Below are 7758 nucleotides of genomic sequence, written 5' to 3' on the forward strand. Positions count from 1 at the left end.
TCACAGGAACCGCCCCCTCTCTGTGATAGCAAATGAGGACACCGTTATGTGGCTGTTGTGGAACAAGTAACTCTTTCAGACACTAAACGTAAACAGTGGCGCTTAAAAGCGAACGCTCGTTTATAATGTCTCCTTCTCGGTTGTATGCGTGACGTTTTCATGCTATGTAAAGCTAAGTATTAATTATTGTGTCTGTTATCAGTGGAAAGTTTAAGATAAACGTGGCAAATCCTGGGGAGGAGCCTGCTGGCGTCATGTGATTTTAGGAAAATCGAAAGTATCGCAGCCTTCAGTGGAAGGCGTGAAAACAAAACTGATGGTAGACACACACACACACACACACACACACACACACACACACACACACACACACACACACACACACACACACACACACACACACACACACACACACACACACTTGTATATATACATGTATACATGACATGTTTTCATTCATTAGTGGCGTTATTAATCAATCTAGCAGACTTCTTAACATCTAAAGTGACCCAGAATTAAGGCTAATATAAATTGGATTAGATACAAAACGTGCTGCAGCGCGTTCCCCGACATAAACACAACTCATTGATCCATTTATTTGACATTTGAACTTCAGACAACACTGAAATGTCTCTTATGATGAGACACTGAAGTGTCTCTTTGAAAGAGTAGATCATTGTAACTTCATAATACTAAACCATAATAGACTTACAGATGTATGCAGTGAATATAACATAACTTGAAGGCTGTAACTGTGCTAAAACAAATACAACTAACACAACTTAACTTAAAAAACTCAGTTTGGTGTGAAGGTGCATTATGCAAGAAAGGATGAAAGTAAAATAAAAAAATGTAAGCTTCATTGTTGTGGTTGCAAAGCAACTCAGACTATTGTTATATTGTTATGCCATTATAATTCCTCCCCCTAATAATAGGGAGCTCTCTTCTTCAGTTCTTGAGCTATCAACATCAAGCAAATGTCAGAAATGACTTCCTAAAATATTATAAACTAGTTTTTTAATGTTTTTTTATATGTATTGTTTTTTAATATGGAAAGTGAATGGGGTTAAAACGCTGAAATCAACAACCCCAAACGTCAACAGCTAAGAAATGTCAAATTGGGCACACACGTAAACCGGAAGTAGGCAGGGAAACATGTTTTCAACTGTTACGGCAGAGGGCACCAAATTTGAACGGCCACACCCCCTCCCTCGCCAAAAAGTTGTGCAACTTTTTATCTGGGGCTCACATGCTCAAACTTTTTGCCTGGGGTCCATCTGGATATATTTTCTGATCTTGTAACAGCATAGCTAACCCTATGCTTTCGGAAACGTAAAAAAAAAAGAATTCAATTTTAGAAACATTTCCCATTATCGCGTGGGAAAAAATAGCTGACGAGTCAATGCGTGAGTATTTATTTGAGAAAAAAAAAAAGTTTTCTCTTGAATGTTCCACTTATTCAACAATTATATTCCATATGTGTGTTTGTGCGCACAGGTGCAACCCAACAGGCCCCAAACGGACTTTGCAGCAACTAAAAATGAAATATAAAAATGTAGTTCAAACAGGTAAGGTCGGCCATAATTTAAAAAAAAATTGATGGGACCTGCACACTATTGTAAAAAAAAACAAAGGTAATTAGGTGGGGCACTTTTCTGGGTAATCATCAACTGTCTAATCTTTATCTTCTACCAGTTACTGATGATGGTGTAATCTGTCTGGTGGAGCCTTCTGCCATAACACACCTCCATGCTGTTGTAAGTACTCTTAATGTTCCACAGATTTGTCATAATAGGTAGAATATAACAAACCATCTGTTTCATTACAGGAGGATGATGAAGACACCTTATCAGCTGCCACAGAGAGGGAAGATGCAGAGAGGCCTGTTGAGGTTTACACCTTTCTTTTTTTTTATAACTTTGGTTTCAGTTAATTGTTCCACAATACAACTTGCAACTTCTTTCTCTCTAACAGAGCAATGCCGGAAGTTACAATGAGGATGAAGGTCCATCAACCTCCACAGCACAGCTTAGATGTTGTTCAGCATTGACCCACAACTTACAATGACACTAAGTAGACATGGCACTGTGAAATTCAAAGTCAATTATGTTCCTATAGCTCCCTGTCAAACAACTTTACAAAGTATATTTAGAATCCCAAATAAACAAATCACACCTAGAAATGGAGCACATAAGGCTGCAGATCACCAACTACAAAAAGGAAACAGAACTGCTGGAACATCAGTTAAAGGTGGGTGATGTGCCCACAGGTGGATGTTTTTTAATTGTTTCAACAACAAAGGATTAACAACTGTACAACATTTGCCCTTCTAGGAAATAAAGAAGACCCCATAAAATGAGGCATATTGTTGTTCTTTGACACTGGGGAGGTGATGGGTCAGTTAGAAATGATTGAAGCATATCATGTCTCTAACAGCTCTTCCATCTCGTGCATCAGCAGGGGGGTCAGGATTATTATCTGCTTCATTGGGGGAAAGAGTAGGACATAGTTCTCCTCTAATAGTGGCAATGTTGTGGAGAACCACACATGCCACTATAATGTCACAAGCCCTTTCCGGGGTGACCCGGAGCCTACGAAGGCACTGGAACCGGGCCTTGAGTATGCCGATGGTCATCTCCACTCTGGCTCGTGTCCTGCAGTGAGCCAAGTTGTAGTGTTGCTGTGGGCCAGGGTCAGGGTCAGGGTAAGGGGTCAGCAGATAGCGCTGGCAGGGGTACCCTCTGTCTCCGAATAGATAACCATCAAACTCTCCTATGATAATACAAGATACACTTTATTGTTTCAGTTGCAATAGGAGGAAACAAAATATTGATCATAGGATATATCTATATACTGGATATATAAACTATATATATATATATATATATATATATATATATAAACTCACCACGGGCAAATCTGGCACTCAGTGTAGACTCATGAAACATTCGTGAGTCATGCACAGACCCAGGCCACTTTGCTTCCACATTATTTATCATGTGGGCTGCGTCACATATGATCTTCACAGTGGAGAACAGTAATTAGCTGTATAGTGAAGTATATTTCATTTGGAATGTTAAAGGTTACTATTTAGGCCTACCTGTACATTAATGCTGTGGACAGATTTCCTATTCACATAATCTCCTTCATTTATTGAAGGAGCTATGATAGGAATGTGAGTGCCATCTATGCAGCCAATCACAACTGGAAACCCTAAAATATATCAAATTGACTGATTAGTGCTTCAAGTCTCGAAGCTTTATGATCAGGGCCGGATTAACAATTTTCTGTGCCCTGGGCAACAAGGCTCAAGGGCCCCCCCCCCCCTCGCCGCCGCCAAACAATCGTAAAGTCGCTATCATCAGAACTTGGTGGCTTGATGAGTACTTATTGAAGTACTCATCTTATTGAGCACCAAATCCTGGGCCCCTATACTATAGGTACTGATGGGCCCCCCTGCGCGAGGTTGTTGACGGGGGGGGGGGGGGGGGGGGGGGGGTCCGGAGCGATTGTTGAGGGGGGGGGGTGTTATGTGGTGTCTGAAGATGTATGTTTGCACTTTGAAAAAAAAAAAAAAAAGTTGTCAAGGGCCCCTTTCATGTCACGGGCCCTGGGCAGGTGCCCAGTTGCCCTAATGGTTAATCCGGCCTTGTTTATGATGTGAATAAATTATTGCTTAGACTGTTACCTGCAATTCTGTGGAACTTTTCTTTGAGAAGTCTGCTGGGTCTGTGACTTGGGAACACTACAAACGTGTATAGTAGCCGTTTCAGTGCAAGTGTCACATTTCGAACAGCCCGACAGACCGTTGCCTTGGACACATGCTCTGCATCACCGACGTTATACAAAAAACTGCCGTTGGCAAAAAAACGCAGTGCAATACAAAGAATTTGCTCGGAACTGAGAGCGTGTCCACGATGTGTCATGTGAACAATGTGAGGGCTGAGAATATTGTTTAGATGAATTATAGATGATGCAGAGAAATGGAAACGCTGAAACAGGTACTCATCAGGGAATGATAAAACATCCAATCGGGGTCTAATAACCCTCTCCCGACGGAGATTTATGAGGAGTATCTGCGCCTCGACATCAACTGGCTCTTCAATAAAAGGACACGCCATGTCTGCCACTGCCTTCCGTCTGCAGGCTTCAACTTAAGAGCAGGAGAAACTCAGGGTTAGTTGAAGAGAACCTGCCAGCGAGCAGGTTAGTTTCACAGAGTATGTTGCCAGGGTAACTGACTCAGAGTTAAGCTGAACTGGCTTTGTGAAACCGAAAAACCAGAGTTTCCCTCATCTCGGGTTTAACTAACTCTGAGTTTTCACTAAACCTGCTTTCTGAAACGGGCCACTGATTAGAGCATTATGAACAATGTTAAAGGTTGTATAGGTGATTTGCTTTTTTGGCCATTTTTGCAAAATTACTTGAAATCCTTATCATAACCCGCTTACAGCCGCTGAGTTAGAAGTACTGACATGAAAATTAAACAAGTCAATCATCTGTGGAACGGGCAGGGCTCGAAAAACTCCAGCCAATCATTTCCATTGCCACCGAGTTGCATTGGACAGTAAGTACGTCAATCAAACGGCCGTACTGGACTCCCCCTCCCCCGCGCCCCGCGCGCGACCCCTTCGTGCAGTACTCGTGACCCAGAGCTCGTGACCCAGAGCAAGCTCCTGTTTGTTGTTATCCTGCGGTAGCTACTGGAACTAGTTAATCCACATTTGGACCTAGCAGTAGAAGACAATTTCCATGGCAGACAAGACGCCACCATCCCCACCACCAGCAAAGAGAAGGAAAACTCTTTTTCAGAGAGTAATTGATAATAAAAACGCTGAAAGAGAAAAACTGAAATCAAGAATAATCCTAGGCGCTGCTTTCGAACGTTGGCGGCAACTGAAGGACGAGAAGGGTCTAAAAACCGATGCTTGTGTGGTGGTTGACCTAGTTTCAAAGTTTATACCGTTTATACTCGGTAATACCGGTGTGGAGACGAGTGTATTACTCGGTGTGAAAATGTCCACACCGCGGCAACCCTAGTGAAAACCAGGACTTCCAATACAATTATATGAAACAAACATACATTTTCTAAAAATAGTAATGATTTATGTGACCGTTTAATGTTTATAACATCTGGTCCAACCATTGCAGCGACAACGTATTCTCAGCAGGGGGTGCTGGGAAAAAAAAAAACTCAGCCTGCACTAGACTCGCAACTCGTTACATTGATAAAAAAAGATGTATAGCAGCGCAGCTCAATTACACCAGTGCATGCGCGGACAGTTGAAAATCGATCGTTCACATCCAGCTGCTCACAGAACAAGTTTAGCGCACCACCGCTACCCTCACACTTTTTCATATAACCTTTTTTCAGCACTAGGTCATATGAGCATTAAATAAATGCTGCGTCTCAAAATGCCTTGGACAGCAGCGAGGATGACTCGCTTTGCCACGGGCCGAAACAGTTCGGAGCGACCACAGCCAGAGCGAACACAGCGGGGCAGAGGAGTGTCAGGAATAGTCTTTGGTGTACACATCAGTAGGGCCTATTTGCACTACTGTTTAGTGGCAATGCAGTGTTTTAGTAGATGCCTTTTTATTTTCGTATATTATTTCAATGAATACAATTTATTTATTCATAAAAAACGGATCTGGTCTTCAAATCTTTTTTCCAAATATAGGTCGTCTTACAATGGGGTTTGTGTTTATATTCGGACCAATACGGTACAGCGGGCGCTCACATGACGTTAAGCATTTCCTGGTGCATAATGTGACGCTTCAGAACCTAAAATCCCGTTTCTCCCCGTTGACACGACAACACATAACCGGCGTTTTCAGAAATCTCCACTTTGGCCGGAGTTTTTAGAAATGATCGTTTTCTGTGATAAGACAGGGCCTCGGACAGGGGGTGTTGCAGCACCCCCAGCACTCCTACTTCCCGCGGTACTGGGTGCAACTTACAGCTGAATGTAGTGCCATGTTGTTAAACGAAAACCTACGCTAGCCTGGCTCGCTCTCGCGCATCTCTGTTCGCGCTCGTGCATGATTGCGCGTCCAGGTACTTGGAATGGGTGGAGTCAGAGTCAGCGTTGAAGGAGAGGGGGTAGGACCATTTGAGTTGTGTATTTTCAAAATCTGCTGGCGTTTCGCAAATCACCTACCCAACCTTTAAGTATTTTAAGAAGCTGCATTACCCTCACATAGCCACAAGGGGAGCAAGACCTTATTGAAGGCTGCTCCACCACAGAAGGCATCACCTTTAGGTGAAGAAGCCGAAGCCATTACGTCACCCCGGCCACGCCCACTAGGCCACGCCCACTTGACGTCCTCTCTAGCGGGTGATTTCGAACTCCAGAGGCAGAGATCAATAGACGGCGCAGAAAGCCACCCGGGCCTAAGCCCGGGGGGCTTGAAGTATATCACGGTATTTTCCTCTCACACGCGTTAGATACAATTCCCTCCCTTAAAGGTTGGGTATGGGATTTGCGAAATGCCAGCAGATTTTGAAAATACACAACTCAAATGGTCCTACCCCCTCTCCTTCAACGCTGACTCTGACTCCACCCATTCCAAGTACATGGACACGCAGTCATGCACGAGCGAACACAGATGCGCGAGAGCGAGTCATTTGCTAGTTAGCTAGCTCCATAGACATGGCTAGCTCCAGTAGCTACCGCAGGATAACAACAAGCAACAAACAGAAGCTTGCTCTGGGTCACGAGGTTTGAGTACGTGCACGAAGGGGTCGCGCGCGGGGGAGGGGGAGTGCAGTACGACCGTTTGATTGACGTACTTACTGTCCAATGCAACTCGGTGGCAATGGAAATCATTGGCTGGAGTTTTTCGAGCCCTGCCCGTTCCACTGATGATTGACTTGTTTAATTTTCATGTCAGTACTTCTAACTCAGTGGCTGTAAGTGGGTTATGATAAGGATTTCAAGTAATTTTGCAAAAATGGCCTAAAAAGCGGATTCCATACCCAACCTTTAAGCTTCAGTTACCATACCGAAACATGACGACTTTATAATAAATGAAGGCAGTTAAAAGCAACCCGGGATTGGACAACTTTCTTCAAGAATATGCAACAACAAGCTGAACATGATTCTGTCATTGACACTCGTTTAAGAAAAACAACATTGAACAGCACCTGAAATTCATCAGGCAATCAACATTCTGGCTCATTAGTTGCAGGAATCGGACTTCCAAGACACAGTATGGCATTAAGAGGAACTTCTTCATTAACCATTTTTCCTTAATAATTAACTCTGTGATATTTATATTTCTACCGTTAGTGTTCTTAATTGTTTAATGTCCCCAGAATTTCAGAAAGATTTTTCAGGTATATGCTTTGAAGAAAGCCCTTAATTCACTCGAGAGATGTGAGCTTTGAGTTTTCTGGATGTTGTGTACTTATCAGTAGACATTTTGACCACGTGAATGAGGCTGCAGTTCGGGCGGAACATCTTTCCTTAAATATGACAATTATATCTTATATTTATAGATCTTCCGATCTTGACTTATAATTTTGCTCGGACCCTGTTAATCATCACTTGTTATATTTGTGGTTAATAACTTCAGTAGTGGGTACTACTTTAATCGATGTTTATGCTTTAATGTTAAAATACACCTTTTATTCTCACACTATTCATTGTTGCTACAGCGCTGGTGTGTGGGGTAGGTTTACTGTACAAACAGCAGAAACATGCACAAACCGGTCGTGCAGAGGAGGCAGTCAGCACTGCTCACTCCTCACACTCT

At 42.9% G+C, this 7758-nt stretch overlaps 1 protein-coding gene and 1 long non-coding RNA gene across 3 annotated transcripts in view; one reads left to right on the forward strand and one right to left on the reverse strand.

Annotated features, from left to right (window-relative positions):
- Positions 1–7758, reverse strand: part of LOC115542259 (uncharacterized) — a 578272-nt gene that overhangs the window by 108615 nt on the left and 461899 nt on the right. The window lies entirely within an intron of this gene.
- On the forward strand, positions 87–2359 carry LOC115542405 (uncharacterized). 2 transcript variants are annotated; one of them, XR_003976507.1, is made up of 6 exons: positions 87–319; positions 1498–1568; positions 1696–1757; positions 1829–1891; positions 1975–2250; positions 2334–2359. It is a non-coding gene; the product is annotated as an uncharacterized LOC115542405 (long non-coding RNA). The 2 variants fall into 2 exon arrangements; XR_003976506.1 differs by lacking the exon at positions 87–319 and adding an exon at positions 1117–1406.

Source organism: Gadus morhua, chromosome 4 (genome assembly GCF_902167405.1).
Source record: "Gadus morhua chromosome 4, gadMor3.0, whole genome shotgun sequence".
Classification (NCBI taxonomy): Eukaryota; Metazoa; Chordata; class Actinopteri; order Gadiformes; family Gadidae; genus Gadus; species Gadus morhua.